Here is a 12632-nt window from a genome sequence, read left to right on the forward strand (position 1 = left end):
AAGTGACAGTGAAAGAGAGAGAGAGAGTGAGAGAAAGCGATAGAGAGAGAGAGAGAGAAAGCGAGAGAGAGAGAGAAAGAGAGAGAGAGTAAGTGACAGTGAAAGAGTGAGAGAGTGAGAGAAAGCGAGAGAGAGAGAGAGTGAGAAAGAGAGAGTGAGAAAGCGACAGTAAAAGAGAGAGAGAGAGAAAGCGAGAGAGAGAGAGAGAGAGACAGAGAGAGAGAGAGAAAGTGAGAGAGAGAGAGAAAGAGAGAGAACGTGACAGTGAAAGAGAGAGAGAGAAAGCGAGAGAGAGAGAGAAAGCGAGAGAGAGAGAGACAGAGAGAGACAGAGAGAGAGAGACAGAGAGAGAGACAGAGAGAGAGAGAGAGAGAGAGAGAGAGAGAGAGAGAGACAGAGAAAAAAAGGAGAAAGATCACAGCTTGTCATTTTTATTTCTCCACCAATGACACCAGTTCTCTGAGAACATCTCTAACCTCCAGTGACAGTAGCAGAGGAAGTCTGGTCCTCCGTCAGTTATCACTATCCTCTGCCACCCCTCCTCTCCTTCACTGTAAACATTTCATTTCCTCTTCCTGTCCCTGCTGTCTTTGTTTAACACTTGTTGGTCTTCAGGCCTTAATCTGAAACACAGACTCAGTAATCCTTAGCTAGCTGCTTCATGGTCTGTTTGTAGCCTCCTAGCTACTCGGCATCCCAAATGGCACCCTATTCCCTATGTAGTGCACAACTTTTGACCAGGACCCATATGGCTTTTGTTAAAAGTAATCCACTTTATAGGGAATAGGGTTCCATTAGGGACGTACCCTCTGTCTCCTTCCTCTTCTTGTGCCAACATTGGTCTTCGGTGCTACTTTACCTCATCTTCGGGTATTTTCTTTCCTCTCTTCCCCCTCTTCAATCTGATCTCCACTGCAGTCCTTCAACAACAAAAAAACATTTCCTGCTAAGTGGCTTCTTGTTTGCCTTTGTCAATCTGAGGTTACTGTGCTGTCTGATGTTTATCTACTGGGCAACAATGGATTACACCACCGCAAACACTGTCAGGGGGGGGGGGGGGGGGGGGGGGGGGGGGGGGGGGGGGGGGGGGGGTTATATTCACCTGTGTGAGGACATTTCTGCAGGACAAATTAAACCGTGTTATGATTTCAATCACTCTCTGGGCAGGCGGCCAGGCCACACCGGGATCTCTCTGGATTCTCTCTCTCTCTCTGAGTTATTACAGAAAGCTACAGGCTCCTTTTATGTGAGTCAATCGTCCCTACATCTCTCTCAGAGGAAATGTGTTTTTACAAGTCATCTCCTGTGTAAAACACCTGTACTGAGCAACAGGCCTCATTGTTTTCCTCTTAGCTATGTGGTAAAGACTGAGACCAAAGAGACAACGGCGCGGCAGGCTTGCTGAATCACTCCCCCTTCCTGGCGCCACACTGCTGACTGACAAGTTCCTGTCAGAAGCACTCCATCAGGAGTTATGCCTCCCAAATGCCAACTCTATTCCCTATGCAGTGCACTACTTTTTACCAGGGCCCTTATGGCTCCGGTCAAAAGTAGTGCACTAGGTAGAGATTAGGGTGCAATCTGGGCAGACTCAATCAAGGTGTGTTTGACCAGAGATTCCAGATGCTAGTCATTCTTACTACCATGAGTTGGTGTTTTGTTTAGAAAAACATTGAGAATAGCTTCTAATGTAAATATTGTATTCTATAAAATTCCAGGATTTTCATGAATTGGGATAATTATTTTGATAATAATATATTTAACCCCCCCATGTAGATAAATGTATCTGTATTCAGTGTGAATACTTTCCACTACTCTATATAGCTGGCTGACACTGTATAGCCCATACCCTCTATAACCTATATAGCTGGCTGACACTGTATAACCCATACCCTCTATAACCTATATAGATGGCTGACACTGTATAACCCATACCCTCTATAACCTATATAGCTGGCTGACACTGTATAGCCCATACCCTCTATAACCTATATAGCTGGCTGACACTGTATAGCCCATACCCTCTATAACCTATATAGCTGGCTGACACTGTATAACCCATACCCTCTATAACCTATATAGCTGGCTGACACTGTATAACCCATACCCTCTATAACCTATATAGCTGGCTGACACTGTATAACCCATACCCTCTATAACCTATATAGCTGACTGACACTGTATAGCCCATACCCTCTATAACCTATATAGCTGGCTGACACTGTATAGCCCATACCCTCTATAAACTATATAGCTGGCTGACACTGTATAGCCCATACCCTCTATAACCTATATAGCTGGCTGACACTGTATAGCCCATACCCTCTATAACCTATATAGCTGGCTGACACTGTATAACCCATACTCTCTATAACCTATATAGCTGGCTGACACTGTCTAACCCATACCCTCTATAACCTATATAGCTGGCTGACACTGTATAACCCATACCCTCTATAACCTATATAGCTGGCTGACATGACATACTGCAGTGGTCACACAATACATGTCTGAATGTGAGGGACAACAATTGCTCTCTATCTTCCAGACATACCCTCTATAACCCCATACCCTATATAACCCCACACCCTCTATAACCCATACCCTCTATAACCCATACCCTCTATAACCCCATACCCTCTATAACCCATACCCTCCATAACTCCATACACTCTATAACCCCATACCCTCTATAACCCATACCCTCTATAACCCATACCCTCTATAACCCCATACCCTCTATAACCCATACCCTCTATAACCCATACCCTTTATAACCCATACCCTCTATAACTCATACCCTCTATAACCCATACCCTCTATAACCCCATACCCTCTATAACCCCATACCCTCTATAACCCATACCCTCTATAACCCCATACCCTCTATAACCCATACCCTCTATAACCCCATACCCTCTATAACCCCATACCCTCTATAACCCATACCCTCTATAACCCATACCCTTTATAACCCATACCCTCTATAACTCATACCCTCTATAACCCATACCCTCTATAACCCATACCCTCTATAACCCCATACCCTCTATAACCCATACCCTCTATAACCCATACCCTCTATAACCCCATACCCTCTATAACCCATACCCTCTATAACCCATACCCTCTATAACCCATACCCTCTATAACCCATACCCTCTATAACCCATACCCTCTATAACCCATACCCTCTATAACCCATACCCTCTATAACCCATACCCTCTATAACCCATACCCTCTATAACCCCATACCCTCTATAACCCCACACCCTCTATAACCCCATACCCTTTATAACCCATACCCTCTATAACCCATACCCTCTATAACCCCATACCCTCTATAACCCATACCCTCTATAACCCATACCGTTTGACACATAAAAGAGTGACTTGCTTTTTTCCTTCCCGTGTTAAATAGAAATGTTAGTGTTCTCCTAAACGGCCGGAGAATATTGTAAAGTTATGGATTAGTTGTCATGTCTGGCGGGCTTGTATTGATGGCAGGAGAATGTGAAAGTAGCTCGCGACCTGAATGTAAAGATCAGGATTTATTGCCCAGAATCTCTTGAACAATTTTATCAAAAGCCCATTCCACTGTGACATTCTCTTCTCCCATAAATCAACGGTGGAGAATCTATCAGTGGACAGTAGTGAGAGATAGATGAGCACTGGGATGAGGGGGTCAGCACAGATTTTCCACTGGCCCTCCCCGTCAGAGAGCCGAGCACAGAGCGGCGGCTCAGGCTACTTCTTCACTTTTATCAATTGGTATTTCACTGACTGGCTGCATGGTGGCTTCTCTTTCTGCTGTGGCTTTCATTTGTTTAAAGCTCTTTCATAATACGGAGGGGTCAAAGATCATAGATAGTTTAGACTTTTTGCACATAAAATAATGTATTGATTGTTAAAGCACTGGTGCATTGGGTTCCTGGCTCCTACTCAGATAAACACAAACTTTTGAGAAATGATTCAGAAAAAATGTATCCACCTCTTGGGTATTAATATCTCTGGATATATACTTTGTTGGGTAGCAGACGTACACAGTGTCAAGGATCTTTACACATATATGTATTGTGTTTTACATATATTTTAAACACCAGGAAGAGTAGTGGTTGCCTTGGCAACAGCTAAAGCGGATTCTATTAAAATATCAAATACAATGGAGAGTTTTGAATACCTAAAACAAGGGATAGATAAATTGTTTTATCATAGCCAGTGATTAACATTCTTATGGTCAGGCAGAAATGCTAAAAAGATGAATTGCTCTATAGAAAACAAAAGCTTACATGTAGGATCAACCCACTGGGGTTGTTTCCACGTCAACATTGTTTCCCACGTCATTTCAATGAAATGATGTTGAACCAACATGCAAAAGACGTTAAACTGATGTATATGCCGAGTGGGAAGGCACTATTAGGGAAATAACTATGTTGAGGCACGGCCATTATAATGGTCAAATTTAGTTGTATGAATAGGCAGATTGATATTTCTCAGATGTACAGTTGAAGTCGGAAGTTTCCATACACTTAGGTTAGAGTCATTGAAACTCATTTTTCAACCACGACACAAATTTCTTGTTAACAAACGATAGTTTTGGCAAGTTGGTTAGGACATCTACTTTGTGCATGATACAAGTAATTTTTCCAACAATTGTTTACAGACAGATTATTTCACTTATAATTCACTGTATCACAATTCCAGTGGGGTCAGAAGTTTAGATACACTAAGTTGACTGTGCCTTTAAACAGCTTGGAAAATTCCTGAAAATGATTTAGAAGCTTCTGATAGGCTAATTGACATAATTTGAGTCAATTGGAGGTGTACCTGTGGATGTATTTCAAGGCCTACCTTCAAACTTAGTGCCTCTTAGTGCCTCTTTGCTTGACATCATGGAAAAATCCAAATAAATCAGCCGAGACCTCAGAAAAATAAATTGCAGACCTCCACAAGAATGGTTCATCATTGGGAGCAATTTCCAAACGCCTGAAGGTTCCATGTTCATCTGTACAAACAATAGTACGCAAGTATAAACACCATGGGACCACGCAGCCGTCATACCTCTCAGGAAGGAGACGCGTTCTGTCTCCTAGAGATGAACGTACTTTGGTGCGAAAAGCAAAGGACCTTGTGAAGATGCTGGAGGAAACAGGTACAAAAGTATCTATATCCACAGTAAAACGAGTCCTATATCGACATAACCTGAAAGGCCGCTCAGCAAGGAAGAAGCCACTGCTCCAAAACCGCCATAAAAAAGCCTGACTATGGTTTGCAACTGCACATGGGGACAAAGATCATACTTTTTGGAGAAATGTCCTCTGGTCTGATGAAACTGTTTGGCCATAATGACCATCGTTATGTTTGGAGAAAAAAGGGGGAGGCTTGCAAGAACACCATCCCAACCGTGAAGCACAGTGGTGGCAGCATCATGTTGTGGGGGTGCTTTCCTGCTGGAGGGACTGGTGCACTTCACAAAATAGATGGCTTCATGAGGTAGGGAAAATTATGTGGATATTTTGAAGCAGCATCTCAAGACATCAGTCAGGAAGTTAAAGCTTGGTCACAAATGGGTCTTCCAAATGGACAATGACCCCAAGCATATTTCCAAAGTTGTGCGAAAATGGCTTAAGGACAACAAAGTCAAGGTATTGGAGTGGTCATCACAAAGCCCTGACCTCAATCCCATAGAAAATATGTGGTCAGAACTGAAAAAGCGTGTGCGAGCAAGAAGGCCCACAAACCTGACTCAATAACACCAGCTCTGTCAGGAGGAATGTGCCAAAATTCACCCAACTTATTGTTGTAAGCTTGTGGAAGGCTACCTGCAACTTTTGACCCAAGTTAAACTATTTAAAGGCAATACTACCAAATACTAATTGAGTGTATGTAAACTTCTGACCCACTGGGAATGTGATGAAAGAAATAAAAGCTGAAATAAATCATTCTCTCTACTATTATTCTGACATTTCACATCCTTAAAATAAAGTGGTGATTCTAACTGACCTAAGACAGGGAATTTTTTACTAAGATTAAATGTCAGGAATTGTGAAAAACTGAGTTTAAATGTATTTGGCTGAGGTGTATGTAAACTTCTGTCTTCATCTGTACATGGTTTGTTTGTTCCTTAGGAACATCTAGGGGGTTTTTACATCTTACAAAATACACCACATGACCAAAAGTATGTGGACACCTGCTTGTCGAACATCTAATTTCAAAATCATGGGCATTAAAATGGAGTTGTTCCCCCTTTTGCTGCTGTAACATCCTCCACTCTTCTGAGGAGTCTTTCCACTAGATGTTGGAACGTTGCTGCAGGGACTTGCTGCTATTCAGCCACAAGAGCATTAGTGAGGTCGGGCACTGATGTTGGGCGTTTAGGCCTGGCTCGTAGTCGGCGTTCCAATTCATTCTAAAGGTGTTCGGTTAGGTTGAGGTCAGGGCTCTGTGCAGGCCAGTCAAGCTCTTCCACACCAATCTCGACAAACTATTTCCGTATGGACCTCGCTTTGTGCACGGGGGCATTGCCATGCTGAAACAGGAAATGGCCTTCCCCAAACTTTTGCCACAAAGTTGGAAGCACAGAATCTTCTAGACTAGATGTCATTATTTGCCATAGCATTAAGATTTCCCTTCAATGGAACTAAGGGGCCTAGCCCGAACCATGAAAAACAGCCCCAGACCATTATTCCTCCTCCACCAAACTTTATACCAAACTATGCATTAGGGCAGGTAGCGTTATCCTGGCATCCGCCAAACCCAGATTCGTTCGTCGGACTGCCAGATGGTGAAGCGTGATTCATCACTCCAGAGAATGCGTTTCACTGCTCCAGAGTCCAATGGTGGCGAGCTTTACACCACTCCAGCCAACGCTTGGCATTGTGTTTGGTGATCTTAAGCTTGTGTGCCACTGCTCGGCTATGGAAACCCATTTCATGAAGCTCCTGACGAACAGTTATTGTGCTGATTTTGCTTCCAGAGGCAGTTTGGAACTCGGTAGTGAGTGTTGCAACCAAGGACAGACCATTTATACGAGCTTCAGCACTCTGTCGTTCTGTGAGCTTGTGTGGCCTACCTGAGTCGTTGTTGCTCCTAGACCTTTCCACTTCACAATAACAACACTTACAGTTGACCAGGGCAGCTCTAGCAGCGCAGAAATTTTACGAACTGCCTTGTTTGGAAATGTGGCATCGTATGACGGTGCCACGTTGAAAGTCACTGAGCTCTTCCTTAAGGCCATTCTACTGCCAATGCTTGTCTATGGAGATTGCATGGCTGTGTGCTTGATTTTATACAACTGTCAGCAACAGGTGTGGCTGAAATAGCCGAATCCACTAATTTGAAGGGATTTCCACATACTTTTGTATATACTGTATAGTGTAATATATACAGGATGTAGTGATTCCCTCCACCATTAGTTGTGGTCTTGAATAAATATCTGTTTGTTGGAATATATAGACAGATTTTCCCCCGTTCCCTTTTCTCATTAATTGTGAGTGTATCAAATAATCCTGCTTTTCAAGAACATGGACACATTGATATGCAGCCATTTCAGAAATACTATTGTTCTGACCATGAGATTCCCTACTCACTTTTCCCTTGGTTTGATGGATTTATGACTTTATCATTACTCTCAGTGCTCTGTTTCGTCTACACATATAGTCCAGCCACCCAATCCTGCTTGATTGAAGGGCTTCATTTCCTATGCGGCCATGTAAAGTAGACGCCTTGAAATAGCACTGTGACCTTGCCTGATCCATTCCCCCCCCCGACAGACAGACAGACACCCCTCACACAGATAGGATTCCTCTGATAGCTTCATCTCATAGTGAGACTTGGGGTGATGTGGTTCTGTACACTGGGCTAATACAGAGTGAAATGTTCATCAACCTAAACTTCTCCGGCTGCTGTTATCACGTGTTTCTATGTAACGTATCATTGTCTTTCAACTTCTGTTTTGGCATAATGCACAGTATGCCACAAAAACTGTGAGTCAGATGTTTCTACGGTAGTCTTCGGGGAAATCCGTGGATAACACTGCAATGGTACACACGTGCGCACAAACACACACGTGCCCACAAACACACACGCACACGCACGCACACACACACACACACGCACACACACACACATGTACACAGGCACGCCCAAACACACACACACACACACATACACACACACACACACACACACACACACACACATGTACACAGGCACGCCCAAACACACACACACACACACACACACACACACACACACACACACACACGTACACAGGCACGCCCAAACACACACACACACACACACAAATGTACACAGGCACGCCCAAACACACAACACACACAAGCAGGTTGACATTTATTGTTATGAGTCTTGCCCTGGAGGCAGGACAGAGTTATTTTCCCTAGATGTGCCAGCTGCAAAGTTAATATTGTAAAAATGTATGAAAAAACAATGAGGCTATAGGGTTAGGCATTTGGGTAAGCAGAGTGGTTAGGGTTAGTGTTAGGCATTAGGGTTATCAAGAGTGGTTAGGGTTAGGCATTAGGGTTAGCAGAGTGGGTAGGCATTAGGGTTAGCAGAGTGGTTAGGGTTAGGCATTAGGGTTAGCAGAGTGGTTAGGGTTAGGCATTAGGGTTAGCAGAGTGGTTAGGGTTAGGCATTAGGGTCAGCAGAGTGGTCATCCTGTCTGGGTTGGCGCCCCCCCCCCCCCCCCTTGGCTGTGCTTTGGCAAAGTGGGTGGGGTTATATCCTTCCTGTTTGGCCCTGTCCGGGGGTGTCCTCGGATGGGGCCACAGTGTCTCCTGACCCATCCTGTCTCAGCCTCCAGTATTTATGCTGCAGTAGTTTATGTGTCGGGGTAGGGTCAGTTTGTTATATCTGGAGTACTTCTCCTGTCCTATTCGGTGTCCTGTGTGAATCTAAGTGTGCGTTCTCTAATTCTCTCCTTCTCTCTCTCGGAGGACCTGAGCCCTAGGACCATGCCACAGGACTACCTGACATGATGACTCCTTGCTGTCCCCAGTCCACCTGGCCGTGCTGCTGCTCCAGTTTCAACTGTTCTGCCTTATTATTATTCGACCATGCTGGTCATTTATGAACATTTGAACATCTTGGCCATGTTCTGTTATAATCTCCACCCGGCACAGCCAGAAGAGGACTGGCCACCCCACATAGCCTGGTTCCTCTCTAGGTTTCTTCCTAGGTTTTGGCCTTTCTAGGGAGTTTTTCCTAGCCACCGTGCTTCTACACCTGCATTGCTTGCTGTTTGGGGTTTTAGGCTGGGTTTCTGTACAGCACTTTGAGATATCAGCTGATGTACGAAGGGCTATATAAATACATTTGATTTGATTTGATTTGTTAGGGTTAGCCATTAGAGTTAGCAGAGTGGTTAGGCATTAGGGCTAGCAGAGTGGTTAGGCATTAGGGTTAGCAGAGTGGTTAGGGTTAGGAATTAGGGTTAGCAGAGTGGTTCGGGTTAGGCATTAGGGTTAGCGGAGTGGTTCGGGTTAGGCATTAGGGTTAGCAGAGTGGTTCGGGTTAGGCATTAGGGTTAGCAGAGTGGTTAGGGTTAGTCATTAGGGTTAGCAGAGTGGTTCGGGTTAGGCATTAGGGTTAGCAGAGTGGTTAGGGTTAGTCATTAGGGTTAGCAGAGTGGTTAGTGTTAGGCATTAGGGTCAGCAGAGTGGTTAGGGTTAGTCATTAGGGTTAGCAGAGTGGTTAGTGTTAGGCATTAGGGTTAGCAGAGTGGTTAGGGTTAGGCATTAGGGTTAGCAGAGTGGTTCGGGTTAGTGTTAGGCATTAGGGTTAGCAGAGTGGTTCGGGTTAGACATTAGGGTTAGCAGAGTGGTTAGGGTTAGGCTAAAATCAGATTTTATGACTTTGTGGCTGTGCCAGCTAGATACCACTCTGCAGTGCTGCCTCCAGAACAACATTCATTGAATGTTTCATCAACAACATTGATGAAAAACACTAACCTGCCACACACACATCCTGACCCATCCCGTAAAATGCAACAGTGGTAAAATGGCTCCAGTAGTGTTGTCAGGTGACATTGTTGGCATACTTGCTTCCTGAGCCAGAGGGGACAGAAGTGGAGCGGTGGATGAGTGGCCCGCCTGGTGTCGTCTACCTGTCTGATTTACTGTTCTGCTGCATTTGAAGTGAAACAGGAGGAATTCACTCCACTGCTGTCTCCCTGTGATCACGGCTGCTAGATCACAGCTCAGGTGAGGCCCCTCACAGAGCACATCAACTACTGTCTCTGTCAGACTGACCTGGGTCTCTCACTGCCGCTGGACACTGCCGTGTGTGTGTCTGGTGTGTGTGTGGTGTGTGTCTGTGTGTGTCTGTTGTGTGTCTGTGTGTGTCTGGTGTGTGTCTGGTGTGTCTCTGTGTGTGTCTGGTGTGTGCCTGTGTGTGTGTGTCTGGTGTGTCTCTGTGTGTGTCTGGTGTGTGTCTGTGTCTGTGTGTGGTGTGTTTGTGTGTGTGTGTGTGTGTGTGTGTGTGTGTGGTGTGTCTCTCTGTGTGTGTGTCTCTGTCAGACTGACCTGGGTCTCTCACTGCCGCTGGATACTGCCGTGTGTGTGTCTGTGTGTGTGTCTGTGTGTGTCTGTGTGTGTGTCTGTGTGTGTGTGTCTGGTGTGTGTCTGTGTGTGTGTCTGATGTGTGTCTGTGTGTGTGTCTGGTGTGTGTCTGTGTGTGTTTGTCTGGTATGTGTCTGTGTGTGTTTGTCTGGTGTGTGTCTGTGTGTGTCTGTGTGTGTGTGTGTGTGTATGGTGTGTGTCTGTGTGTGTTTGTCTGGTGTGTGTCTGGTGTGTCTGTGTGTTAATCCACAAATCCATGAATTAGAACGCACACACCAGACACACACAAGCACATCTAGTCCAAAGAGCCAAAACAACAGTGCAGATATGAATTGAAACACCATAGCGGAGCTGTAAAATGTGAGAGTGTGTCGTGAGAGAGCAGCCTGGAGCGTTTAGTACTGTAGTGTTTTAACCTGCTGTGAACTGGGAGACCAGACAGAGGGGGAGAGCCTGGCGTCAGCCATGTTTCTCTCTGTTGTCAGACCTGTTCTCTTCAGCACTAGAGACACAAGCCAATACATGCTGCTACATCTATAAGTCTTTCAGAATGAAGTTTTCTTTCCACTTGGAGCTGTGTGAATTTCCCTTTTGAACGATTAGCTACATAGTTAACAACACTTCCAAAACCATGTTCTTAGTGTACCTACAACGTTATGGAATTTGGATACGGGACAGCATTACCTGTTCTGAGAACAAAGTATTTCACGTGATTGTTTAATCTTATTGCAAAACACAAATTAAATTCCTTCAGAATATTATTGAAAGTTAACAGATGTGCCTAAATGATGTTCTGAAGGACTTCAAAGCTGCTATTTTTCATAAAGACGTTTTTTTTTAATAGAAATATACATAATCATATATAATTTCATTGGTGAATCATTTCCTTAAATTAATCTTCACTCCAAGAAGTATGTTGACATCCATCATCACATTGTTACATCTGTCAACGTATTTTTACAGCCTGTTTCTAACAAACACATCGTAACATGACTCCTTGACTCTTCCGGAGCATTCACACACATTTGGCAATGCATTAGACAGCCAATCAAATCAATCACCAATGGACATCTGTTTCCAGACAGCCTGATCTGGGCCACAGTTTGGTTGATTTGAGTCAATCAACAGACACATGGGTCGAAGCCTGCAATCTCTTCAGTCTCCCTCCAAACAGCCACACAGAGAGACGCCTGAGCTGTCTAAACCAGGATATCAGATCAGCTAATGGCTAATAGACACGATATTTCCTAGTGGGCTGGATGAAAGGCTGTGATTGCAGGGAGAGCATTTCCATTTTTGTCTCCGAGCAGGGATTTCAGCCACACTGATTCAGAGCCATTAGATACTGAGAGAAAACAGACAGAACACAATCAACAACATCTCTAAAACTTTCACAGGAAATGAACATCTAACTGACTAACTGATTGGGAATAAGATGCTGGAGTAACAGAGCTGAGCTCTCTTAACATCTTTAATAGCAAAGAACGGTGAATACATTCTGTTTTACCGTAACCAATCAACTGAATGTCCTGTGGATTGTTGGATCATCAGCATTCCTATCGGAGTCATTGTATCTATTTGCATCACAAATATGATGTAGGGGACAGGGTACATAAGATTATTAACATATGTGACCTATTCAATCCCATTCATCATGACGTAGTTGCTTGTTTGATGCATTTGCATGCAGAATCTTGCTTTATTGTTCCAAACACTAAAAGGACATACAGACCAGATTAAAATAAAAAACATTACTCAACAGTCTTGATATAATGTGCCTGAATTCATTTAGTGTACCTACCGTGCTTCTACACCTGCATTGCTTGCTGTTTGGGGTTTTAGGCTGGGTTTCTGTACAGCACTTTGAGATATCAGCTGATGTAAGAAGGGCTATATAAATACATTTGATTTAAAATGTATAGTAATTTCCAGTAAGTCATTCATATAGAACTAAATTGGTCTGTCTGTCTGTCTGTCTGTCTGTCTGTCTGTCTGTCTGTCTGTCTGTCTGTCTGTCTGTCTGTCTGTCTGTCTGTCTGTCTGTCTGT

General features: G+C 44.1%; 1 long non-coding RNA gene across 1 annotated transcript in view; it reads right to left on the reverse strand.

Annotated features, from left to right (window-relative positions):
- Positions 1-427: 427 nt before the first annotated feature.
- The window catches only part of LOC118944775, a 34017-nt gene continuing 21812 nt past the window's right edge, over positions 428-12632 (reverse strand). The window contains exon 3 of the long non-coding RNA XR_005040075.1: positions 428-920. This is a non-coding gene — a long non-coding RNA (uncharacterized LOC118944775). The remainder of the gene's footprint in view (positions 921-12632) is intronic.

The sequence above is a fragment of the Oncorhynchus mykiss genome, chromosome 3 (assembly GCF_013265735.2).
Source record: "Oncorhynchus mykiss isolate Arlee chromosome 3, USDA_OmykA_1.1, whole genome shotgun sequence".
NCBI classification, from domain to species: domain Eukaryota; kingdom Metazoa; phylum Chordata; class Actinopteri; order Salmoniformes; family Salmonidae; genus Oncorhynchus; species Oncorhynchus mykiss.